Source organism: Coloeus monedula, assembly GCF_965178545.1.
Source record: "Coloeus monedula genome assembly, chromosome: 15".
Taxonomy (NCBI): domain Eukaryota; kingdom Metazoa; phylum Chordata; class Aves; order Passeriformes; family Corvidae; genus Coloeus; species Coloeus monedula.
Window position 1 is genome coordinate 15,836,525 of NC_138795.1, and position 26,387 is coordinate 15,862,911.

The 26,387-nt window shown below is 61.0% G+C and overlaps 1 protein-coding gene across 1 annotated transcript in view; it reads left to right on the forward strand.

The window, feature by feature from the left end:
* Positions 1–4,562: 4,562 nt before the first annotated feature.
* The window catches only part of CXXC5 (CXXC finger protein 5), a 36,406-nt gene continuing 14,581 nt past the window's right edge, over positions 4,563–26,387 (forward strand). The window contains exon 1 of the mRNA XM_082291276.1: positions 4,563–4,634. The gene's annotated coding sequence lies outside the window, so the exon portion shown is untranslated. The remainder of the gene's footprint in view (positions 4,635–26,387) is intronic.

A 26,387-nucleotide genomic window follows, 5' to 3' on the forward strand; every position in this document is an offset into this window, starting at 1 on the left:
TTGGGTGGGGGTCTGGCCGCGCTTCCTTCCTGCAGCCTGCGGGGTGCCTGCCGGTCCCCGGGGCTCTCCTCAGCCCGCTCCCCCCTTGCTCCACTGTGCCTGGATGGGAGAGGGCAGAGCGAAACCGGCTTCCTGCCCTTCTCCCAGCCGCCGGCGCGGCGTCTGTTTGCTTTGAGGCCCGGGTCCCTCCTGCCAGGACATTCCCGGGCAGCGGCCACTGCCGTTTGCACAGGAGCCAGGGGGACATCCCGGACCCCCCCGGCCACAAAGGCCGGTGCCTCACGCCTGCCCCGCACCCGCGTCCCCCTCCTCGCGCACCCCAGGAACCCACGCCGGGCTCCCACGAGGCACAGGAACCATGCGGTGACCCGTGGGCAGCGGGGGCTCGCGTCGTCCCCCAGCCCCAGCCCGCTCAGGAAGGGGTGGCCGGTCCCTGCGTGGCTGTGGCTTGTCCCCGGCAAGCGGGGCCAGCGCGCCCAGCGTCCGCCATGTGGGAGACAGCTGGGGTTAAAAATTAACACACCAGAGCTCAGCTCAGGGGCAGCGGGGGCCGGCCGAGGGGTACGTGCTGCCCGGGGGACCCCCGTGCTGGGACTCGGGGTTGTGTAACTGGGAAGGTGGGGACTCCCACGGCCCTCCAGCGGGGGGGCGAGGGGCTGCGGTGTCCCCTGGGCTTGGCTGGACACAGACAGAGCCCTGTGCCACTGCAGCAGCCAGCTGAGCATGATGGCAGGTCACTGCGATCCCCGCTCTAGGAGGTTGGCACCCAAAAAACCACCAGCTGCTCCAGCTCTGCTTTCCAGCACCAGCAGGGCCAAGGGTTTTGTACCAGTCTGACCCCAGCATGCCAGGATGGGGGTGTCTCCCAGCACAGAACCTGGAGGAGCTGGGGTCCCTCATCCAGCCCCCTTCCCAAAATCAGGGCTGTCACCAAGGTCTGGGGCTCCTGACACAGCATCTGGCTGGATTTGGGTCCCCTCCACCAGGAGACACCCAGCACCCAGCACGGAGGAGGTGACAAGACAGTGCCAGCTCTGTAACCCACTTGGATGGCAGGGGCTGGCCTGGGGGAATTTGGGGTTGGGAATTTTGGAGGTGTGTTTGTGCTCTGGAGACTGTTGGGACACGTCTCCCACTCAGGCAGCCTTGGCAGCCCTCCAGCCACTCATGGAGTCCCACTGCCACCCGGGGGAGGGGGGCATGGACCTGCATGACCCCCCCTCACTGCTGCAGGGTCAGGCTGCTCTGTAATACCTCCATGTCCCACCCCCAGTTATTCCTGGCTCTTCTCCTGAAGCTGGACTGAGGTCCTGGATTTGTTCCCCAGCTGGGGAGAGGGCAGTGCAGACCCCACGGCCAGAGCCCAATGCCCAGCATTGGCAGGGGAGATTTTGGCCTTGGCTCCAGCAGGCAGCGAGCAGGGGCAGCGCTGCTGTTTGCTGACAGGTTTCTGCCCTGTCCCCTTGCCATCTGTCCCCATCCCCTGCCCCCTCTGTCCCTGTGCCCTGTGTCCTCCATCCCCGGCACCATCATTCTCCTGTCTCTCTGTCCCTTCATCCCTGTCCCATTTGCCCTTCATCCCTGTCCCTCTTCTGCTCACCCTTCAACCTTGTCCCACTCGCCTCCCAACCATGGCCCTGTCATTCTCCATCCCTGTCCTCTCACCCTTTCTTCCTGTCCCATTTGCTCTTCATCCTCATCCTCATCATCCTCCACCTCTGGCCCACTCACTCTCCACCAGTGTCCCCCTTGCCCTCCATCTCTGTCCCCTCTGCTCTCCATCCTCATCCTCCTGTCCCTCACAGCCCCCAGCATGCCATGGGAAAAGGCTCCAGTAGCAGATTGGAGGCTCAGGGACTGCCCTTGTCACATCCCTGTGCTCTGGGGATCTGCCTGTCTGGGAGCACTGGGGGACCCAAATCCTCTGGATTTGGGGGACTCCCTGTGACTGGAGTGCTGGGTAGTGGGAATGCTGGGGAGCCTGGAGGTTTGCTGGGGGACACTGGGCTGAAGCCGCAGCTTTGCTGCTGTCACTGTCAGCAAGTCCCAACTTGGCTTTGGGCCTCAGTTTCCCTTCTCTTTGAGGATTCCAGACCTCAGAAAAGGTGACTTGCCCACACCTAAGTCTTCCAAACAGGCTGAGAGGTGAAATGTTGCTGCATTTGGGGATCTTCAGTGGGTGGCAAACTCCCGGTGCTACTGCCACAGGCCCTGCCTTGGCAAAGGGGACATCAACACCCCGTGGTTCGTGGTGGCAGCAGGGGGTTGTGTCAGGTCCTTAAAAATAGCCAAAAAGGGGCAAAGAAAACTCCCTTGGTGAAGCCCACGTGGGTGAGATGGTGCTGTATGCTGGGGAGTGTCACCTGGAGTGGTGCTGGTGGGATGCTGTCCCTTCTCCTATGTCACTGGTGCCACCCGCATCCCGTGTGCTGGGCACGAGGCTCCTCTGCTCCTTTTTTGGGGGAGCTGAGAGGCTGAATTGTGGAAGGAGGCAGGTGGGGAACACATTAAGAGGGCCAGCAGAGGAGCTGAAAGGGTGCCCAGGAGGATGGGACCATGCTCCCCCATCACTGTCACCCGGGAGGGAGATTTTTTGGGAAGCTGGAGCATCATCGCAGCACCCGCGGTTGCAAATCCCAGTGGCTAAATCTGCGAGAGGCGCATAATTAACGAGACGTGGATCAAATACAAACAGCGCATCCGCGCCGCTCGCCCCCCCCCGCCCCATCGCAGATTTTTTTGTTTCATTTCGAGGCGGGAGCGGGGTGGGAAGAGATTTCGCATTCCTGTGAAAAAAAAAAAAAAAATCAACGGCAACACAAACCCAGTTTCATTTTTGTCAGGGTTTCTGCTTTTGAGAGGGTTTGGGTATTTTGCTGGCAACCGAAAAGGCTGCGGGAATTGGGGGTGGTGGGTTTTTTTTGGGCTGTTTGTCCCTGGAAAGCTGCTCTCGGCTGAGGAGTGGGGATTTAAGGATTTTTTTTTTTTTTTTTTAAACTTCCAATATTTCAGTGCCCACAACTCAGAGGGGAGAAAAAAAAAAAAAACACACCAAACCCAACAACAACTCTCCCCCTCAGCAGCAAAAAATTCTGGCAAAAAGTTAAGCAGGAAACTTCTGGGCCAAGCGTGTTATTCCCACCCCCCACCCCCCCCCCCCCCCCCGCGGGGCCAAACCTCGGGATTTGTCCCCTCCCTCCGGCTGACTTATCGGACCATCGATTATTTGCTGTTTATTCAGGGGGATTTCAGCGATGTCCCGCTGTGGGACCGTGAGGTCCCTCCCGGTGGCGGCAGCAAGCGCGGGGCTCCGGGATTCTGGGATTGGGGCGATCCTTCCTGTGCGCCCGGGCGTGCTGCTGGGATGGGGGAACTCTGCACCCCTCAGTCCCCCCCGCTGCACCTCGGCTACCTGGGGGTGGCTCTTTCTTCTGGGACCTGCTGGCAGCTGCACCCCACGGGGGGACAGAGAGATGGGAACACTCTGTGGACACTCCATGGAGGGGAGAACAGAGGGACTGGCACCCCACAGGGCGTGCAGAGGGATGGGGTACCTGCAGGGGGACACCCCACACTGGGGACAAGGGATGGAGCACATGCAGGGGAGCATCCCATGGGGGGAATGGACAGAGGGATGTGCACCCCATAGAGGGACAGGCGGGTGAGGAACATTCTGGGGTATGAGGATGCATGTGAGGGTGTCGCCCCTCGGGGAGCAGGGGGGCGGGAGGAGGCACAGTTGGGTGACACCCCAGAGAGAGGATGGTGACGTCTCATTGGGGGTCGGTGGGGATTAGGGGGGCACAGTAAGGTGGATAGGACGTGGGTGGGGGAACATCATGGTGACACCCATGGGTGCGGCTAGGACACGGGGTGCACAGTGAGGGGAAACCTGTGGGGGACAGGTGGGACGTGGAGGGAGTACAAACAGGCTGGCATCCGTGGAGGTGGATGGGACACGGGGGACACACTCCAATCTCCTCCGTGTGGGACATGGAGGGTTGGGACACCACAGTGACACTCGGGGGAGGGGGGGGGGCAGTTGGGACACGGAGGGCGACGCACCACAGCAACACCCGTGTCGGGTGTACAGCCCACGGGCGGCACAGCACAGTGACACCCATGAAGGCGTCTGGGACACGAGGGGACACAGCGCAGTGACACCCATGGGGGTGTCTGGGACACCATGGAGAGGGGTGGGCACACCACGGCGACACCCGTGACGGGGGGGTAGGTAAGACATGGGGGTCACAGCGGGATAAATCCCGTGGGGGGTGGCTGGGACACGAGGGTCACACTCTGTCGCCACCCGCGGGGTCGGCTGGCACGCGGCGCAGCGGGGTGACACCCGTGGGGGCGGCTGGGACACTGGCGATGGGTGTAGCCACACGGCGATGGGGGTCGGGCTGTGCGGGGCGGGGGAGGCTGGCTGTGCGGGCGGCGCGCGCGCGGGGCGGCGGGGGGCGCGCGCGGCGTGTCGTGTCGCGGCGTGTCGCGGTGTCCGGCGGCGCGGGGCGCTCGGCCCGGTCCGGTCCGGGTTTTGCCGGCAGCCGCGGGCAGCGGCGGCGGCGGCGGCAGCGCCGTGCAGCGCGGAGCGGGGGCTGCGCACTCCCAGAGCGAGCGGCGATGTGGAGGTGGGTGTGCGGCGGCGGCGAGGCACCGAGCCCGCCTCGGCTCCCCGGCCCCGGCCCCGGCCCCGGGCAGGTGCTGACCTTCCCCTCCCTACCCCGCTCCTTTCCCCTCCTGCCCCCTCCCCGGCGCCCGGGCAGCCCCCCGCCGCTCCCGGCAGCGCTGCCCGCAGCGCGGCGGCTCCCGGACCGCCGGTCGGTGCCGGCCCCCGGGGCGCTCCGGCGGCGGAGTTGGGGTGGGGGGTGTCGGGGGGCTGTCGGAGAAAGGGGAGGTGGCGGAGAAGAAAAAGTTTGGCGGGGGGGATCCGCGGCTCGCCCCGCTGCCCGGCGCCGTGCCCGGGCTGCCCGCGGCGGCGGCGGGGCCGGAGCTGGCCGCCTGCCCGCCTGCCCGCGTCGGGCCCGGCCAGTGCTGCCTGCGCGGCGCCCGAGCGGCCCCGCCGCTTCCCGGGGATGGGAGGGGAGGGGGGGGGGGGGACGTCGGGGTAACGAGCAAAGTTTTTCTCGGTGCGACTGAACCCCGCTGCCGGTACCCGCAGCCCGGCTGGGATGCGCTGGGAGCCGTGGGGAGGGATGGAGTGAACCCCCCACGTCTCCCCCCGCCGCCCCGGACCGCCGCGGCAGCGCCCGGTGGTTTCCCGGGTGACAATGGTGGCGGCGGGGCCGGGGGGCGGCGGGGGCGGCGGCGCCGGGGGGAGGCGGTGGGCAGCGGGGCAGGCGCTGCCACCCGCGGTGGGGCTCGCGTGGGGGGCGCGGGGGACCCCCACCCCGTGCTGGTGTCCGCGCGTGGGTCGCTCCCGCCTCCCCGGGGTGCGCCGGGCTCCCGCGGCAGTTTGGCTCCGCCGCCGGTGCCCGGGCGCGGGGTGGCCGTGGGAGCGGCGCCGCTCGCCATCGCCCAGCCATGTGCGACAACTCACCCAACTTTATCATCTCCCCCGTTCCCAACGAACCCCCCCGCCCCGCTTTGCCGTCAGACAGGATTCCCAAACCCCCTGCTCCCCCCACCCGCGGCGGGGAGGGTACCCCACGTACCCCACGCACCCCGACACCCACCGAGCCACTGCGATCGCGCCGTGGAACATCCCTCGTTCGCACCGGCGTGGGTGCCACCGGCCCCAGAACCACCGTGGGGGCTGTGGATTGTACCCGAATTTGGGAATTACGGCCTCAAACTCCGCCGAACCGCGGCCCCATGCGCCCCACGGAGGTGTGGGGTATTGGGTTTTGGTTTGGTTTTTTTTCCCTTTATTTAAATTTTATTATTCCTATTTTTTTTTTTTTTTCCACCGCATCCCGCAGCCGGCAGCGTCCTTCCTGCGGGGCCGGGGCTGCTTCGGGTCGGGTTATTCTTTGCTGGGATGATTGATTGGGGAGAGGAGGATGGGGGGGTGGCATGGGGGGTTAGGGGGTGGGATGGGGATGGGGGGGGGGGCATCCCACGCACAAACAAAGCTGCGCACACATCCTGCGGTAACGGCCCCGCGTGTGCGCTGACCCGGCCGGGCAACCTTCACCCCCCGCCGCTCCGTGCCGGGGGGGCTGGGGGAGTGATGGGGGATGCCGTGCTGTGGGAGGGCGGGTGAGGCCGCGTTTGGGGGGGGCGCGGGGGGATGCCCATCCCGGCTACCTGGGGCGCGGAGCCGGGGCCGGCGGAAGTTTTGTTTCTCTGGAAACGGGCCCTGCTGTGTCAGCGGCCCCTTTGTGCCGCTTTGTCCGCGCCCCCCGGCCCCCAGCCCGGCGGCGGGGCCGCACCTGGGGCTGCGGGGGGACGGGGACCCCTCCGCCCCCCCCCCCTCCTCCGCCCCGGCCCCCAGTGCTCCCCGGTCTCCGCTGCTGCCCGCGGGCTGCGCTGCATCCCCCGGCGGGGCCGAGGCGAGGGGGATCGGACGGGAAAGGGGGGGGTGACTCTCCCCGAGGTCCCGCTCAGCGGGAGCGCTGGTAGGCATGGAAACCCTGCTCCGTCCCTCTGTCTGTCCGTCCGTCCTTCGCATTCCCAACGGGAAAAGCTTTGGAGAAACGGCTCCTCCAGCGGCACCCGCGGGGCCGCCGCAGCGCATCCCCATCGGTGGCGGTGTCACCCCAAGTGTACCCCCGGAGATGCCCCCGGCGCTGCGCCCCCCTCCCCGGTGCCGGTACCGGCGTCGCCCCGTCGCGCTGGCAGATGTCGCGCCCTGACCTCGGGGACGCCGCTTGGGGGGGGGCTGTGGGAGGGATGGGGGGGGGGACACGGTGACGGGACGATGGGGACGGGGACGCGCCGGCGTGTGACAACAAAAGCAAAGTAACAAAGGACCCGCCGGTGCCGCTCAGAAGTTGGTCCCGGCGCCGTTCGGGGCTCGGTGGCCCCGGGGGCAGGGTCGGGGGGGCTGTTTGCCTGGCGGGATGTGCAGGCAGGGAGTGGGGGGGTTGTGCTGGGCGTCACGAACGTCCCCGCGTCCTCCCCCCTGCTTCGGTGGGAAGAGGCAGGAGCCGGCCGGGGCGTCCTTGACATGGATTTTGTGGTGGGGATGCGGGCAGCCGGCGCCGCGCTGCCAGGCATCTGCCCGCACCTCCCCGCGCTCCTGCCCGTGACACGAGGTGGGTGGGCAGAGGAGAGGAGCTCTGGGTGCTACACCCCAAAATCCAGCCTGTCCCTCCTCTTTCTCCTCTGTGGCAGAGGTGGATGCCAGGGGAGACGCTGTGGAGGTGTGGGGAGCGTTTTGGGGATCCCCCACCCTGGCGGTCCCTCACCCACCGGCATCCCCTGGTGTCACCAGGGCGTTCCAGGCAGGTGGCAGCAGTGCAGGTGCTGCTTGTCTGCGACCTGAGGATGCTGCAGGGCTTGGGGGTGACATCCTCTCCCCAAAACTGTCCCCTCTGACAAATCTCCTGTGTGGGGCACTGGAGGGAGGGCAGGGTGCTTGGCCCTCACAGCCAGCACCTGGCACCTCCTGGTGTGTCCATGCAAGGCTTGGCCGAGGCTGGATCCGGCCCCAGCTGGTCCTGGACCCTCCACCTCCCCCAGCAGGGACATTCCCCGGGGTGGCCACAGCGGGTGGCACCGTTCCCCTGCCTCCCTGTTTTGTTTTCCCAAATCCCAGCTGTAGGAACAACCTCTTGATTAAGTGTATTAATAGTTAAACTTTCAGCTCATAGCTTAAACTCACCAGACCACGAAAAGCTCCCTCCTTTACTCATGCTCTGGTGCTCAACTAAAATATTACACTCAAAAGGCTTGGTTTTTTTTTTTTTTCTCCTTTCCCCTTCCTTTTCCCCTGACTCGACTTTGACTCCTGGGAGCATGGGGGGTCTTGTGGGACTCCCAGTTGTCACTGCTGCCCGTTGCAGCCACCTCTCTGCACAGAGCCCAGGCATGGAGCCAGGGGGGGCCAGGTGTCCCCAAAGTGATTGGTGCTCTTGAAACTCGTCCAGGCTGTGGAGGAGGATGGGAGCCACTATCCCAGGAAAAGGCTGGCCCTCCACCCAGCTGGGGACATGAGAATGGATGGGCTGTGGTGGCTCAGGAAAGGATGGAGATGCTGGCAGTAGCTGGTGTGTGGCAATAGCTGTTTTCCTGCCAGGCAGGTGATGGGGAAGGAGGAAGGTGGGAGGTTCAACCATGACAAGTGTAAGGTCTTGCACCTGTGTGGGGACAGCCCCCAGTCCTGGCGCAGCCAGGGGGTGGATGGGCTGGGAGCAGCCCTGTGGAAAATGTCTGGGGGTGCTGGTGGGTGACAGATGGGACATCAGCCGGCACTGTGTGCTCAGAGCCCAGAAAGCCGAGTGTATCCTGGGCTGCACCACGGGCAGCAGGGTGAGGAGGGGGTGCTCCCTCTGTTCTGCTTTGTGTGACACCCCCCTGGGGCACCACATCCAGCTCTGGGGTCTCCAGCACAGGCAGATGTGGGGCCTGTTGGAGCAGGTCCAGAGGATGCCACAGAGATGGTCCAAGGGCTGGAACCCCTCTGCTCTGGACACAGGCTGGGGATGTTCAGCCTGGAGCAGAGAATGCTCCAGGGAGACTACAGCTCCTTCCAGTGCCTGAAGGGGTTTCAAGAGAGCTGGAGAGGGACTTTGGACAAGAGCCTGGAGTGACAGGACAAGGGGTGAGTGTTTTAAACTGTAACAGGTCAGGGTTAACTTGTACATAGGAAAGAAATGTTTTACACTGAGGGTGGTGAGGCCCTGGCACAGGGTGCCCAGAGAAGCTGTGGCTGCCCCATCCCTGGAAGTGTCCAAGGTCAGGTTGGACGGGGCTTGGAGCAACCTGAGACAGTGGAAGATGTCCCTGCCCTTGGTAGGGGGTGGAATGAGGTGGGCTTTAAGGTCGCTTCCAACCCAAACCAGTCTGGGATTTGGTGCAGGGAGCAGGGGTGTAGGAGGGGCAGGAGGGAAGAGGCAGGTGGGCAAAGGGGTGGCCGGAGGAGGAACCACCTCCAGCTGTGGCCAGTGAGAAATGCCAGGCCAGAGTGGAGGAAATGTGAGTTTGCTGCTGCTCAGCAGTGGCTCTGCCGTGGGGATCAGCTCTGCAGCTGCCTTTGCCTTCAGCAGAGGGACATGTGCTGGTGGGGAGGCTGTGGCTCCCTGTCCTGGGGGGCCTGTTGGGGGGGCATCAGTGCATGTGGGTGAGGAGCAGCCTGCATCCCTATCTATGTCCTGTGGCCTTTGGGACACCCATGGGGCTGGAACCCCAGGAGAGCTCCAGGGACAGCAGGCAGCAGAACGGTGTGACCCCAGTGAGTGGCTGAGGGCGACCTGTGGGTCCCTTTGCCTTTGGGAAAGTCCAAAGGGCACGTTTACCCTGGCCACAGGCCCTTGGGCACCTGATATATACAGTTTAAAAGCTTTGGGGTCTGTCAACAGCTCAATGCTGGTGGTGTGCCTGCCCTATAGTCTCTCCTTTTGGGGTGCTGAGGGGTGCATCCCTTATATCTTTAGAGTGATTTCATCCCTGCTTGTCTTTTCCCATGGCTTGCAAGCAGGTGGAGTGTGTTGATGGTCCGAGATGACAGCCTGTGCTGCACATGGGTGGCAGCCTGTGATTATGTGGATAAAAGGATTTTTGAGGTCAGGTTTTCCAGTGGCTGCCTTGGTGTCCCTGGTTTCCACCATCCATGGTTATGGCATGGAAACGAGACTGAAATAATGGCTCCCAGGCTGTGGGATCACCTTGGGATGTGTGGGTCTGGCTCGATGTCCTTGTACTGGAACAGTGTCACTTGTATCAAAGCATTTTCCATCGCCTGAGCTGGGGCATCCTTTGTGCTGGGAGGATGAGGATGCATCACCTCCCCACAGTGATGCTGACAGTGTGGTGGCCCGGGCACGGGAGGATGTGTGACCCTGGAAGTGGTGGCAAAGAATGAAAAAAGAAAAGCTGTTCTCTGATTTTCCAAGCAGGATGTGCTTTTCCATCTCCACCCTCCCAGCTCGGAGAGGTGGGAGCTGGAAAAGGGCTCGGGTTACTGGCCCTGCCCTGTGACAGCCCTGGGATATATTCGGTGGGTGAAGGGTGGGACCTGCCCACCGGGTGAGATGTACCCTGTCATTTCTGGGTCACTTCTGAGATGGGCTTCATCCTCAGGGGCTGATTGTCACCTGGGTGGTGGCAGGGCTGGCAACAGGGCTGGCAGTCCTGGCCTTGTGAGTGACTCCAGTGGGTTCTGGTGGCTGCTGCCACCCATGAAACCCGCAGCTGGCCCTGGCACGTGCTGAGCTCCCTGAGGATGGCCCTTGCTGGAATGAGGATTGGGTTTGTGCTCAGGTGTGATGAGATTGGGCATGTTCCCCTCTGGCCTCCTCTGGTGCTGCTGTCCCTGGTCATTCTTGGTTTGTGGGTGCCTGACTGTCGTTGATGGATGTTTTGGTTTTGCCTTTGCAAACCTGCCTTGAGTCCATGCCTGTGCTCCAGCTCTTTGAAGGGATATCTGGGCAATATCTGTCTCCCAGAGTCTTCCTTGTGGAGTCATTGTCTATGCCCAACCAAACAATGCAGCTCCATCCACTCAGCCCCCGGGTTGTCTCTTGGTGTCTCCAAGGGTCTTGGTGTCATTGGCTCTCACTTCTTTTTGCCCTTGTGGGCTTTGTGCCTCTTTCTCTCCCTCAGAGATGGGATTTTGGGGTCCAGATCCAAGCTGAGTCTCTCATTTGAACATCCTGAAGGCTGAGACATTCTCACTTGAACATCTCAACCCTGAAGGGTCCCAAGTGTTTGCAGATCCAGGTGCTCTCACCCTGTAAGAGCTCTTACTCCTCTGCACCCACTTGCTGCTCAGAGGCAGCTTCCTGCTCCCCTGCCACTCCTGGATCTGGAGCAGGGCCAGCAAGGATCATTCATGCCCAAGGAGTGATGCCTTGGGAAGGGCAAGCGAGCTGTGCCCACAGATGATGCTTGGAGGCTCTGTGGGATCTTGCTCCGTCTATAGGCTCCTAGAACAGTTTGGGCAGGCAGGAACCTTAAAGATCATCCAGTTACAACCCCTGCTATGGGCAGGGACACCTTCCACTATCCCAGGGTGCTCCAAGCCCCGTCCAACCTGGCCTTGGACACTGCCAGGGATGGGGCAGCCACAGCTTCTCTGGGCACCCTGCACCAGGGCCTCCCCACCCTCACAGGGAAGAATTTCTTCCTAATATCCAATCCCAAACTTTCCTCTTTCAGTTTAAAACCCTCACCCCTTGTCCTATCATGACAGACCCTGGTGAAAAGTCTCTCTCTGACTTTCCCGTAAGCCCCTGTAAAATGTTGGAATGTTTTTCAGCAGGGCCAGGCCTTGCCTGGGCCATGGGGAGGTGGCAGTGGCTGGTGGCCAGGCCATGGCAGCACGTTGGGTTATCCTTCCCCACCTTTCCCTTGTGCCTGTGCTGGGATCACAGCAGGGAGGCAGATTCCAGCACCCATCACCCCTGGGGTGCCCTGTGCCCCGCTGCCAGCCGGGGACTTTTCCCCCAGTTCCCGCAGCGGGCTGGAGCGGCGGCCGGCCGAGGATCGCTGCCTGGGAGCGCTCCTCTTGCCCTCTGCTTTACCTTCTGCATCTCACTAATCTGATGACCGGAGGTATGCGAAGCATTTCAAATATGGCCTCGTTAGCTGGCTCCGGACAGAGCACGCAAGAGCCGTTTCTTCACACTCTTATTCCAGCCGGCTGTTGCTGTTCCCTCCTCCCACGGGCATCCCGCTGCTGTTTGCCCCGTTCTGGCTGGGATCGGCACAGCCGGCTGAGCCCATCCTGCCTGTCTGGGGAATGAATGTGTCCCGCTGGCCACAGGGTGGGTGTTGGGTTCTTGAACAATTTGGGAGCATCACCGGTGCGTGGGCAAGCGTGTGCCAAGGATTGGGGTGTCCCCTCTGTCCACAGCCTTGGCAGGTGCCCAATGTTCTCACAGTGGACCCAGTGCCCTCCAGGACCTGGAGGGGATCCCATGGCACAGGTGACAGTGGTCATGGGGAGTCTCAGGGAATCTGAAAGGCATCAGGGTGGGAGATGTGGGATGGTGGGTGCTGGCTGGACACCGAACTGTGAGTGCCAGGCTGGGCTGTCCCTCCCCACCTTTCCCTCCTGCATCTGTGGGAAGTACCCGGTGTAGGGAGTGGACTTGGAGGGGTGCAGTGTGAGTATGGGCGCAGGGGAGGGGGGAGCCTGGTATCCCCAGGGGATGGGTGCTGTCCAAGGGGACTGCAGCCCATCTCTGTCTGGCTCTCCAGGGTGGTCCTTGCAGGGGTGCCATGGCACCCATCTCAGGGTCCCATACCTTTTGTCCCTGGGATGGCAAGCAGAGCACCCCATCCCTCTCTGTCCATCCGTGTCTGTCTGTGTGTCCCCATTCCCTCCGTGCCCTGGATTGGCACAATGTGCTGCCCGCTGGAAGGGGCTCCATTGCCGCCCATGCTGCTGGGCTTCTGCCTGCTCCCAGTGCCAGCACTGCTGGGGACCCTCCACTCCTGATGTCCCTAGTGTCCCCTGCCTCACCACAGTGACAGCGTGAGCCTGGCACCCTCTCCCCGTTCCGCTATTTAAAGCTGGGGCTGGGGGGAGAAAAATAAACGCGGAGCATGAAGATGGTGATGGTGGCTCTGGCCGCCCTCGGGGACAGCTGGCCCCGTGTCGGCGTCCCCGGGGAGGGGATGCCCTGGCCTGGCACAGCCGGGCACAGGGCTGGGAGCTGGGCGCCAGGCGTTTGCGCTTTAATGCATCAGGACAGCTTGCAAATTCCAGGCTGGCGCGGCGAGGTGCCGGCCGCGGCGGAGCGTGCGCGGTGTCGCGGCGAGGGCCGCGCTGCCATTCCCGGTTAGCCCGCTCGCCCAGCGCCGCCGGGGTGCGAGGCCCGCGGGGGCCCGGGCAGGGCAGGGCTGCGGGCAGCCCCCGCTTCCCACCGAGCCGGGGGGGTCTGCGCAGCCCCCGCCGCAGCAGAGCTGGGGGGCAGCCCCGGTGGGAGGGGGACACAGCGGGAGGTTGGCGTGGAAAGGGCGGATTTGTAGGGAGCTCTGTCTCCCTTATCTGCAGGGAGACCCTGTCTCGCCATCTGCAGGGATCTCTGTTGCTCCTGTCCCCTACTTCTGCAGGGACCTCTGTCCCCTCCGTCCCTCTGCTGTCTGCAAGACCCTTGTGCCCCCCTCCTTTCTGCAAGGATCTCTGACCTCTCCTCCTGCAGGGACCCCTCTCCTCTGTCCCCCTGAATCTGCCAGGGCCCCTGTCCCCTCCTTCTGCCACCCTTGCCCCCTGTCCCCTTCCACAGAGCCCCCTGTTACCTCATCAATAGGGACCCCTGTCCCCACTTCTTTAGGGACTCCTGTGCCCCCATCTTCGAAGCCCCATGTTCCCTCCCACTTTCAGGCTTCCCTGTCCCCCTGTTCTGCTGAGAACCCCGTCCCTTCATCTTCAAAGCTCTGTGTCCCCTCGTTGTCAGGGACTCCTGTCCCCCCATATGCAGATCCCCTGTCGCCCTTCTCTGTAGAGCCTTCCACGCACAAAGCCCCCTGCTCCCCCTGCCCCCCTTCTGCAGAGCCCTGTGTCCCCCCGTCCACAGGGATGCCAGCACCCCCACATCCACGGGAACTCTTGTCCCCACATCTGCAGCCCCCTAATTCTCCCATCTGCAGGTCCGGGGTGATTCCCAGTCCTGCCCCACCAGGGATGACCTGGAGGTTGTTCAGGGGCAGCTGGTGCCATCTGAATCCCCGGGAGAGGGGGTGACCTTTCATCTCTACACACGGGGAAACTGAGGCAGGGAATGGCACCGAATCCTCTCTATGAAGTGGTTTCTCATCCTTTCCCCGAATATTTTCCCCAAATCCGAGCCTGTCAGTGGAGCCGAGATCCCCAGGCTTTCCCTCTATCTCCCCACTGCCTTGTGATCTCCCTCCCCCCATCACATTCAGATTCCTTAAATAAAAAGAGCCTTTAAAAACATGCCTTGCCACCTCGTTGGGAAAAACTGCAGTCACCTGGAGTGCTAATCCCGAGGCACCCTGGGGCTATGGGTGCTCCCTGGACTTGCTCCCTCGGGGCTGGTGGAGGAGGGGGCCCTTTGCTTTGAGAAGGCGTTGGGGGATTAGTGGGAGGATTGGTAAATCTGACCCCAGGTAAAGATTAAGACCCCCCCCCAAAAAAAAAGGAAAATCGTTGTGTTTTTTCCCGTGCCTGCACCGTGAAGATTAAACTGGGATGAGTCTGTGCGGCAGCCAGTTCGATTAGGGGTGAGGGACAGCAGGGATGGATGTGAGGATGGAGCAGGGATGGGGGCTGTGTCTGGGGGTCTGGAGATGCCAAAGCTGGGGGGGAAATGGGAACCTGGGAGAATGGGGGAACTGGGGGGCCTGTGGCCATTCCCTGGTGGTCCCCAGGCTGCCTGTGGTTGGTGCTTTAGGGGACAACCGTATCCATAACTACTGCCAGCCTAATCCTGGGAATAGCTGGCACTGGGCTGTGTGGGGGCAGCTTCAGCAGCTCATCCCAAAGGCCGATAACTCGATGGATAGGGCTGGAACGCACCCTGGCAGTGGGGAATAAGTTCCCCACAGTCAGCAGCTGCCTCCATTAGAGGTTGGATGTGCTCTCATCCGAGCCAATGTCCCTGGTCTGCATCCCACAAACCATCCCACCATACAGCCACCTCCAAGGATAACCAGGGACCTCGTGCCTAATATTCCTTACCTTTGTCCAGGCCCCTCACCCTCCCTGGCTCAGGGGCCAGGGACACTCCCAGCAGAGCCCCAGGAATCTTGTCTATCCCACTCCCATGGGAAATGAAGGGAAAGGGGACAAGGAGCTCCCTGCATGACGCAGAGTGGGGGACATGTCCCTTCCCACAGCCAGGGTGTTGGGAAGGGACTGGCTTCCCTGCCGTGGTGCTCCTGTGTCCTTTTGGTGATGGAGGGGTGAAAGGAATTGGGGAAACCCCCTCAGGGCTGTCTGGCCTTTCTGAAGGACCATGTGACCAGTATGTGTACTGGGAGGAAACTGGAGTGGCTGTCCTTGGGGTGGACCATGGAATGGCTGACCCTTCCACTGGGGTAAGGCTTTTTGGGGGGCTGAGCACTGGCTTGGGGGTTTGCTGTTTTGGGGGGTTGAGCACCAGCATGAGAGTCAAACAGCATTTTAGGAGACTGAACCAGCTTGGGGCTCAACCACAGTTTTGGGGGCCTGAACCCCAATTTGGGGTCTGGGCAGCATCTCAGTGGCTGAACACTGGTTCAGGGGGCTAAGCACTGTCTTGAGGGTCAGGCACTGTTTTGGGGGGCTGAGCACCCTCTCGGGGGTGAAGCACCTGTCTGGGGTGTTCAGCACCCACTCGGGTTCAGCGCTGGCTTGGGGGGATGAGCACTGGCCTGGGAGCTGAGCACTGTTTTGGGAAGCTGAGAGCCAGTTTGGCCACCAAGCACCAGTTTGGGTGGCCGAGCACTATTTCAGGGGGCTGAGTACCGGCTCAGAGTTTGAGCAGTGGTTTGGGGGTGGTTTAAGCACTGTTCTGGGGCTGAGCCCCAGTTTGAGGGGCTGGATCCTTCCTGGGAGGGCTGGGGGGGCACCTCACTGAGGGTGTGCTCCTGTCTCACGTCCCATACTGGGGTCTGGCAGTGCCAGGGCGGGGGGTTCTTCCTGCTCGGTCTGTGCTCCCTGTCCTCAGCACGGAGTGGCCTCCGGATGGGAAGTATCAGGAAAAGCTGGCTCTAGGTCCCCTTGCTGCACCAAGGATGTGGGCCCGTCCCAGCCCTTCCCTGCTTCAGTTTCCCTCCTGCAGTGGAAGCAGAGCATCCCCCTTCCTCTGCAGGGCTCTCCCTGCTGCCTCCTGCCCACAGTGTTCCAGCTGCTCTCCCACTGGGCTGCCATGGGCATCCCTGCCCAGACAGGTAGGGATGGGAAGGGTCATCTCATCCCCACGTCCAGGGGCTGGGTGCTGGTACCCTGGGCAATGCTGGGGTACCAGGAGCATCCCTGAGTGTTCCTCTGGGAACTCAGGTGTGGTGGGTGTCCTGGCAAACCCTCACCCAGCCAACTCTGTACTGGAGCCTCAGCCTGCTCTCCCAAAGGTCCTGGCAAACAGAAACTCCATCTTGTTTGGGGCAGGGTGGCCCTCAAACTGGTGCCAGTGTGTGTGAGGAAGGGTGTGTCTGGGTGCAGGGGTGCCATCCCCTGCCAGCTGAGCTGCTGCCATCGGAGTGGGGAGAAACACGGTCCCCTTTCCAGGGGTCTGCAGCTCTGGGGAGCTGAACAGGAGCCCAAGATGTCTCCATCCGTGGGGCAAGGAGGGCATATGCCCACTCTGTGCTTTGCAGGTCACCTTGAACCCTGCTGGCCCTGGCTGGCCTGGGGACCCATCTGACACCCTGCCCATGCCTGGGCCAGCAGCAGCTGCACCATCCCCTCTGCTCCAGGTGAGGCCAGAGGATGGGACAGGGCTTGTTCCTTGTGCCAGCACTTCCTCTGGAAGCACCTTTGGGCTCCTTTCTTCCAGGGGTGTGCAGCCCTCCCCCTCCTTGGATGCTCCTCTCCTCCCGATGGGTGGGGGACAGATCCAGATCAGGAGGAAGATGTCTGTGGCTCCATGCCCAGGGTCTGCATCACCCCAATAGGGTCATGCCAGTGCCATGGCCCCCCCAGCCTTCCCAGGATGTGTTGACACTGGGAGCTGGTCGGGGTGTGACGATGGCAGAAGGTCACCTCATAGGAGAGGGACACCCCTGGGGACACTGGTCTCTCCCAGGTTCCATCCTGGGGGACAAAATCATGCTCCTCTATCCCCTGGCTGGCTTTGCCCTGGGATGCTATTCTTGGTTGCACCCCCAGCTGCTTCCCAAAGCTCTCCTGGGGGATGACCATGGGGTGAGGGGTGAAGGGTCTCCCTGTCTCCATCCCAGATCTGCCCAGGAACCCCATCCCAGAGCTGGAGTCAGTGCCCTGTAGTGGGGAGTATCTCCTGAGTCCCTCGGGAGCAGATGCACCACACCCAGCCTTGCTGCTCCTGAGCACCCGCCATCATTTATTGGGTGGAAATGCGGAGGAACTTGGAAATTCAGGGCTGGAGAAAGGCCTGGGGGTGCTGGGGGCTGGGAAGGGACACAGTGCCCTAGGCCAGGATGACGTATCCTGGGTGATGCCGGGATGCTGAGAGCATCCCTCTGAGTATTTGCCCGGGAATGCGGCCACAGGTGTGCGGGGGGGGGGAGGGGGGGGGCGAGGGAGGGGGGCTGGGTGCTCCAAAAGACACAAACCCCCTGTGCCCTCAAGGCTGAGACTGCCACAAACTCATCTCAAGGGTGAAAATAGCTGTGGGGCGAGAAGGGTGCTTGGCCACATCCCTGCGCAGCTTTGCTTCAGCCACATCCTGTCAGGGGCGGGGGGATGCCTCGCTCTGGAGGGACCCTCCGGTGGGCTTTGTGCCGGAGGGGGCCGCGTCGTGTCGGAAATCACGTGGCTCTGGGGCTTGGGGCTTTACGGGAAGCGAGGGTTGAGGCGAGGGGCAGCTCCCATCCCCCCGGGATGCCTTGGCCGGGGTTCAGCTCCGATCGGGCCCCCAAAGCAGCTGCCCCGTGGCGGCGGCGGCCGCTTCCCGGCAGGCGAGGGGTGACGGGGGGGGGGACGAGGAGCCGCCATCGCTCCCCGGAGCAGATGGTCCCTCGGCAGCAAAGCTGCCCCTTCCGCATCGATTACCCGGGCCGGCCGTTTAACGATCGCTTTCCGGGGTTAATTAAACTCTCCTCGCCGAGGGCGGCTGTGCGGCGGGGCCCTACCTGCCTGCAGCCCTGATGCACCCCCCGAAACGGGGGGGACGAGCCTGTGGCTGGAGCTGGGGTTTGCTTCCAAGCCAAACCTTGATATCCATCCTGGAGCGCAGCGGCTGTGCCAGGGGCACCGCCACCAGCGCGGCTGCGCCTCTCCCCGGGGCACCCGGAGCAAGGTCAGCTGCCGAGTGTGGTTCTATCGCACTTTCCAGGCAGCATGGGATGCTGGAGCAGAGGCTGCCCGGTGTTTTTCCCTGACCGCTGGTTTTTTTGGGAACGATCCCCACTATCTCGCTCCGTGGGGCTTGGTCTGCGCCCACCCATGTCTCTATTCACAATGATTTTGGAGGGAGGCGTCGAGAGCTCGGGGCAGACGGTGGCTCCGGAGCAGCACGGGTTGCAGAGCGGGTCGCAGCCTTGGGATTGTCAGGAGTTGCTGCTTTTTGCATATCTAAATGTGCCCTTTCAGCCGGCGCTCTCGGTCGAAACTGCCATCTTTTGCCTCATTGTCAGCCTCGCCGAGGTTACGCATCGTTTGCTGACTCACAGCCTCCTGCTCTAATTACTCGTTCAACTCCCTCCCTGGAGCCACCCGGCCAGTCCCGGCACATCCCTTCCCGCTGCTGTACCGCCGGCCGGAGGGCTGGAGCCGGAGCATCCACGCAGACCGCCCCCCGCAGCCGTCCCTGCCCGCGGGCATCGCTCCGCGGCTCCGGGGGCAGCTGAAAGCTGCTGCACTCGTCCTTTGCTCCAGCATCCCACTGCTCGCACCCCTGGGATGGTTTTGGGGTGCAGTCGGAGACTGCAGCTGGGCCATCCATGCAACCCCAACTCCCTGCACCCATCCCTGCCCGTGGGCATCGCTGCGAGTCTCCAAGAGCTTTTCTCCTGGTTGCCTGCTCCAGCTTCCCATGCCCAACCCCCCCAAAACCCCCCCCATGATGGTTTTGGGGTGCAGCCGGAGGTTGGTGGGGGCTGTCAGGGCAAACACACGGCGCAGCCGGCCCATTATGCAGGCGCCGTGCCTGGGGGGCTCCGGGCTGGCGGCCCCACCGGGCATCCCCCAGGCATCGCCCCGCTGAGGGATGCTCGCTCCCACGCACCCTCCGAGCTTCCCAGGAGCATCCCGGGTGCGCGGCCCCCCCGGGGCCAGCGGAGCCCGGCCCCCCCTGGGTGGCAGCGCCGGCTGGGACGAGCGGCGCGCTAAAGCCGTAAGCTGAGCCTCTTTGATCCCCGTCCGATATGATCAGCCGCCGGCAAGCTCTGAGCCGGGCCCAGCGTGAATTCCAGCGTCGCGGAGATTCGAACAGACGCCCCAATTACCGACGGGATCGGGCTGATCCCGCTCTTGGCCTGCTGCTCCACACTGGCTGGGGTCCTGTCTGCCAGGAACAGGGAAAGCACCAGCTCTGACCTTTCTAATATAATTATTATTTTTGTTATCACCATCATCGTCATCATCTACACCAAGCCATGCCCCATCCCAGGCTTGCCATCACTGTCATGCCAGTGTGAAGAGCCTGCTTTCCCCTCCAGCATCTCCCTTCTCAGATCCTTACACCTTCCAAGGAGAGGGGACCCAAACTCACCCATCCCATCAAGCCAGATGGATGCAGGGTCTCAATTTAGTTTTAATTAACTCGATTTTTTATCTCCCCCTGGTTTTGATCGGTAATATCGAGGCAGAAACAACATCCCTGCAAATCCATCTTGCTAAGGGAGGTGAAACCAAGCCGGGTAATCCGGTGGTAAGGACAGCGCTCCGACGGGTAATGCAGTCGCGCTTGCCTTGGAAGAGGAGATATTTTATATATTTATATATCAAGGAAAAAAAGATCCGTGTATGTGTTTGCACAGGCTTCTGCCTGTCACAGAATGGTCCAACCACGCATCTTATCTTGTAAAGCCATATTTTGGCCCTTTTTTCCCCCCCCAAGAAAGTGAATTTTAAGCGCCAGGAGACAGTGATGGTTTCTTTGGAGCTGTTAGGATCTGCCATGTACAATAAATCTGTCTTAGTTTGTGGATTATTGGCCCAATAGACCGTAACAGCTCTGTCAGCCTCTCCTGGCGCGCTGTGTCCGGCAAGCTCAGCCTTTGGTGGGTTTTCCTGGTTTTTTATTATTTTTCAGCAGGAATTTGCTAAGGATTTTTCTGTGCCATGTGCGTGTACAGCAGCTGATAGGGAATTCACAGGAGCTCGGTAACGTTCTTAGGTTTTGGGTTTTTTTTTGTTTTGTTTTGTTTTTGGTTTTTTTGTTTTTTTTTTTGCTTTTTTAAAATACTTCCCCTCTGGAAAAACCCAAAGGCACAAAGTCCAAACCCCCAAAACAGGATGAAGAGCAGGGCCGAGCCTTCCCTGCCAGAGTGCATAGTGCATCCAGCCAGGGCTGCCTCCCCAAAACTTGTGCTGGTTGAGAATGGGGTTTTACTGAATAGGGTTTTACTGCTTTCCAGTAGGATTTTCCCTGGATGGCCCCGCTCCTGCTGGCCGTTGTTTCCAGTCCACTGTGCTTGATCCAAGCCCGGAAAAACAGGATTTCCCAGGGATGGCGTGGGATGGTGTGCTGGCCCCTCCAGCCTTACTGGGCTGAGTAGTACATACTCCTCTCACCCTCAGCCTGAATTTGAGGGGGTCTGAACTCCCAGAGTGGGGGGGATCTGCAGCTGCTCCTGCCCCAGTGACAGGCCCCCCCTGCTCCTGCTGCTCAGCGCGGCCCTGGGTGATGATGTGGGGTGAGATGTGGGGGTGCACAGTGATGATGGGGTGAGCACCGAAGGAGGGACCAGAGTGGGGTGCAGCTGTGGGGCACAGGTTGCAGGTGCAGGCAGGGAGGTGTGGGTGCCAGGCTGGTGGCATGGCCTGGGGGGATTGGATGTGCTGTAGGGTTGGGGGACACACACGTCCACCTTTGTCCTCGAGGCGAGCAGGAGGAGGCGTGTGGGATTTGGGATGGGGAGAGAGCAGGCTGAGCACTTGGTGCCGTCTGGGACGGGGCTGGCGGGCGGCCCCCGCTGTGCCAGGGACGGCGGGCGGTGCCGCGGGGGGCTGCCAGCCGGGGATGCCTGTAAGTCCCCCCGGGCACTGTGCTGGGGGAGCTGCTCTGGTCCCAGCAGCTCCATAAGCCCATTAAGAGCTCAGGGAGCCTTACACCTCGGGGGGCTGCAGCAGGGACTTGCACTGCTTCAGCTTAAACCCCTTGAGCTGAAGCGGGAGTGCTGCTGCGGGGACACGAGGATGCTCGTGGCCATCGTCTGGAGACACCCATCCTGAATCCCCAGCGTGGGTGCCGCCGGCTTCCCTTGGGATACGGAGGGCTGCAGCCCTGGCACCAGGATTTGGCTTTGTTGCATTGTTAAAATGCATCATCAGGGTGAAAAAGTACATTTTTTGTCTGAAAAATCCTCAGAGGAGGATGTTCCCCCTCCAGGTGCTGTCGTTCAGCATCATGGTGTGCAGGAGAAAAGTACAGGTAGGTCCATCTGGGATGAGGATGGGGAAGCCACACTGGTTGAGGGGAGCCTGGTCAGGAATTGCTTGGGAATTTTTCTACCCTTAACCTAGATGTGCCGTATGTCAAAAGCGCCAGGAGCTATGATAGTAGGAAACCCCCTTCCCCCCCTCAGAGAGGTCTTTGTGAAGCTCATGGGATGAAAACAGCTTTGTCAGAACACTGAGGGAGATGTTGTGGACAGTCCCTAAAATTCCAGCGGCTCATTCCAGACCCAAGGATGGGTTTCTTTTTGTTGAATCCACTACCTACAAGTCCATACCCACTGGTGCTCCAGCTTGTTGAGGGATGGATCCTGTGGGCACTCCCTGACCCAGCTCATCCCACAGCCCCTGCTCATCCCCCAGCCTTGCTCGGGCTTATCCTCCATGGATCACGCCACTGAGGGCAAGGTGTAGGACCCTCTGGCATGGGGAAGAGGGAGGAGGGATGGGATGGAGGAGGCTGAGGAAGCAGCAAGTGGAGGAGGATGTCCGTCATGGAAGCTGAGAGCAGGCAGTGGGAGCCCATTGAGTTGGGAGCTCTGTGCTCTGGAACTTCCCTCCCCTGCCTGGAGCTTGCCAGGCCTGTGGGAAGACCCATCCAGAAATGGGGATATGGATATTGGCTTTCAGAAGAGATGAAAACCCTGATGGGATCAAACCCTTCCCTGGTGAGGGAAGATGGTTCTCTTGCAAGGGGGGTCACCAGTCTGGCAGGCAGGTCCTGAGGGCAGGCTGGGACTCCTGAACCCACCCTGGGCTTGCTGGAGAAGGGATGGGCCACCACATGTCAGGCATCAACTACATCCAACTTGCTCCTTGTCATTCCAGCTTGCCACCTGGGAAGTGAGGGAAGGAAGCATTGACATCTAGCTCCAGTATGAGTGTAGCCCCTCAGAGCTTGGGGCCAGGAAGGAGCAGTGAGCCCAGACAGATGCTCACACCCTGCTATCAGTCCCCTCAGAGCATGTCTCCAGTGCAATAAGTTCTTCCCAGCTCCCACCAAGCAGTGTTTCCTTCATGCTTCAGCTTCCCCAGGCTCGGTCTTGTGGCCCTTCCCTATCTTCCTCAGTGTTGTGACAGCTTGTACATGGGTTTTTCCGTGGTTGCTCTCCTTACAATCATAGAGTGAACCTCTCTGTTTCTTACTGTGAGTCCTGCAGCTCTTTCAACTGAGGGTCCCTCCCATCCTGACCCATGCTGTGACTGGTGGTGGTGATGGTGAGCCCTTCCTCCTTCCCAGGACTTCAGCTCTGCTTTCCAGCTGTCCTGGGGTTGGTTCTTTAAGATCTGCCAGCTTCCCCCACCTCACTTGTGCTTTTTTAAAATTGCCATAGAATCAGAAAATACTTTTGAGTTGGAAAAGACTAATTAAAGACTATCTTGTTCCACCCCTTGCCATGGGTAGGGACACCTTCCACCAGACCAAGATGCTCCAAGCCCTGTCCAACCTGGCCTTGAACACTTCCAGGGATGGGGCAGTCACAGCTGCTCTGGACACCCTGTGCCACCCTCACAGGGAATTTCCCCCTCATACCTTATCTACCCCTGCCCTCTGTCAGTTTAAAACCCTCGTGCCTTGTCCTGTTACAGCAGACCATGGTGAGAAGTCTCTATCCACCGTTCTTCTACGCCCCCTTCATGTACGGAAAGTCCACAGTGGGGTCTCATGGCTGTGCAGGACCCCCAGGGACAATCTGAGTGTTCCACAGCAGTCCCAGTGCTTTCTGCAGCCAGACTGGTATCCAGTCATCAAAGAAGCTGGGCCGGGGTACAACACCTCCCTGCCCTGCCACCCCATCACAGGCCTGACAGGTTTCTGGGAACAGTTTTCCAGGAACAGTTTTCCTAATAACTCCTGCCATCAGGTTGCCCAGGAGTGCTGTTTTTCTATTCTCTACTGCCATGAAAGGCAAGGAAGATGCCTTCCATTTCAGGCTGATTCTTGAAGAAGCGTTAAGAACCAAGAAAGGTACCCAAGAGGAATCTCTGAAGGAGAGCTTGGCTTGGGTCAGTCCCTATGTGCCTCCAGCCTCAGGTGTGTTTGCTCACCCGAGAGCACGCTGTGTGTTGGGTGCAGGACACCCCAGCCGTGGTCCTTGTTGAAGGCAGACCTTGTGTCTGAGGACATTTGGTCACTGCTGGTGCCAGTGTTGCAGTGTCCCCACCATCAGCCAGGACGAGGCACCCCTGGGGCTCCCTGGTCCCCAGGATGTGGTACAAACCCTCCCTGTGGCTCTGCTCTCCTGGAGGATGAGATGCTGGTTGCTCCCTGGGATCCAGCAGGTGCAGAAGGGAGGAGTATCATCTTCCTCTTGATGCCAGGATGCTCCAATTTGCCCGCTTGTTTGGGTGTTGCATTAATGTGGTTTCCTTGACTGCCCTTGCCCTTGAGTGTGCGGATGGCTTGGGAGATCTGGGTCTAGTGATATGACCATCCAACGTGGAAAAGCCCAAGGAGGGGGAAAAGACAGTGAGGGGTGCAGGTGACCCGAGGACGAGTGAAACCAGCGCCTGAGGGCGAACCAAATGGTGGAGGCACCTGCCAAGCATCCCGGTCCTAGAGGTGTCGGCAGCAAGTGTCCCCATCCTCTGGCTCCCAATGGCCTGGGCAGCACCCTCCCCTCTGCCAGGGCTCCAGCACTGTCCTCTTGCTCAGCACCTTCTGGCCTGCTCGCCTGTGCTGCCTGGAGTTGTCCTGGGCTCTCTGGTTCCGTCCCCAGTGCCTCCAGCAGGACCTGGCTTGCAGCAGGGCTCGGCCACCAGTGATGTCTCAGGGAGTGGGAAGCTTGCAGGGTGCACAGGAGCGAGCTCAGGCAAGTGTTTGTGTCTGAGCTAGAGAGCATCAGGGTTTGCTCTGTGTTATTCTGGATCTAAAAGGAAAAAAAAAAAAGGGATTGCTCTTTCCCAGTTCCTGCATTTCCTGAGAGCAGCCTAGCTCCTAGCTTATCTTCAGACAGCCTCAGGGGTATTCCCTTGGAGTTTGGGAGTTTAATCAGGCATTGCTGGGGCATGTGAACTCTGCGGCGAGTCGCCGTTCCCAGGGAGGGGAGCGCCTCTCGCAGATATTTGGGTTGGCGTGCCTGGGCTGGGGGCTGGGCTGGCTGGGAACGAGCTGCTGCTTTTCCTGGGGATGCGACCGGGAATGGCTGGGGGTGATGACCTCCCTCCCTGCCTGGGAGGATTGCGGGCAGGATGCTGCGGGCAGGGTGGGTTCCCCTGGACATCCCCGCAGCGGGGCTGCCTGGGCTTCGCTGTGCTCCTTTGGACCTTTCATCCCCTCCAGCCCTGCCTCTGCCACCTGCCTCTTTCCCTTCCAAACCCATGGATTTTCCTTGTAGCATCCTAGGTGAGAACTTCTGGTTCCCACCAGCCATCCTGATTATGACCTGGCGCCCTTCTTCTGGCCCCTCTGGCCATAACCCGACCCTGCTGCTCGTTTTATTTTGGGTGATTTTGAATTGGGCAGAGAATCAGGATTCCAGTGGCAATGCCCAATGCCGGGCTCTGCTTCACCGGTGGAATCGAGGGCTTTGTTGCTGGCTCTTTTGCAGGCAGTATTTCTTTTTTTGGGGGCTGGATATATTTCTGGCAAGTAAAATGACGGATGCTCTGTTTCGTTTCCAGTGGCAGCGTTTCAGATTCCTTGCTCCAGGGCAGGAGCCGAGCGAACTCCGATTCCAGAGCAGCTCTGGTACCTTGGCAGCTTAAAGGCCACGGGGTTTGCTTGAATGACAAGCGGTGCTGAGCGTGGGGAAAACTAGGGAGAGGCAGTTTTGTGCTCATGCCTTCCATCTCTTGTAGGAGCAAGATCCCACGGAGCAGGGAGGCATCTTTGTATCATCTTCCTGCTCTGCAGGCAACTGGGAGGTGGTGGAAAGACATGGAGAAGGATGGCAAGCCCTGCCTTGGGGGGATACTCCCTGCATCACTGCTGGGGAGATGGGGAGAAGCAAAGTCTTGAGGCATTTCTGTGTGTCTTCTCCCTAGGAACATTCTCTTGGGTGCTCTTACCCCAGCTCTGCCCGTGCCTCCCCTTGTACCTGGCTCAGAAGGATAGAATCAAAGAACCAGGGGATGGTTGGGTTGGAAGGGACCTTAAAGATCAGCCAGTCCAACCCCCTGCCATGGACAGGGGCACCTTCCACTATCCCAGGTTGCTCCAAGCCCCATCCAACCTGGCCTTGGACACTTCCAGGGATCCAGGGGTAGCCACAGCTTCTCTGGGCACTCTGTGCCAGGGCGTCTGTAGTGATCCAGGTGTGGATCCCAGGGGCTGGCTGAGCTGCACCCTGTGGTGCTCGTGGGCCCAAGCCACGAGGGGGGACAGGATCTGCCAGCAGGGCTGGCTGGCTGTTGGGGTGCTGCAGTGCTGGGGGTGAGGTGTGAGGGATGGGTGTCCATAGCCTGGGGGGTCCAGGCAGGTTGGGAATCTGTCTTCCTGAAGCTCCCTAGTTTTTTTTGGCTCATCTGCATAGACCTGAGACACATGTGGGTCTGCAGGCAGGGTTTGCCCATCCCTCACAGAGCTCCCCTGCACTTGGTTTTGGTGTCAGAAAGAACCCTGACTGCTTCCTGCCCCCCAAAACCTGTACCCCAAAACCTCTCAAGCCTCTCTGGCCCACTGGGCTTACGGGAAGCAACTCCCCTGGGCACCAGTGGGGATGGGATGGTGCCAGCCCCATCACTGTGGTGAGTTTTGGCTGTGCTCAGCAAGGCTGTGAGGCTGGGAGGAGACTGACTCGGACTCCCTGAGGGCTGTGGGGTGCCTCACTGTCCCCTCCCAAAGCTGAGCTGGTCTTCCCCCCCACCAAGCCCTGGCCAAGCAGCCTTCCTCCCCGTTCTCCTCTTCCTCCTATTTCCCTCCTGCCAGCGAGGCCAAGCAAAACGCGGTGCTGACCAAAAATAACAACCGCCGGCAGATCCAGACAATGGATAAACCCCCGGTGAGGGCGAGGGCGACCCGAATCCTCCCAGAGGAAGACGGGATTATTCGCCGTCCTCTTAGACATCTGTCAATAGCTGCCGTCTGCGGACCCGCTTTCCGACAAGGCCGGCGGCTTTCCGACAG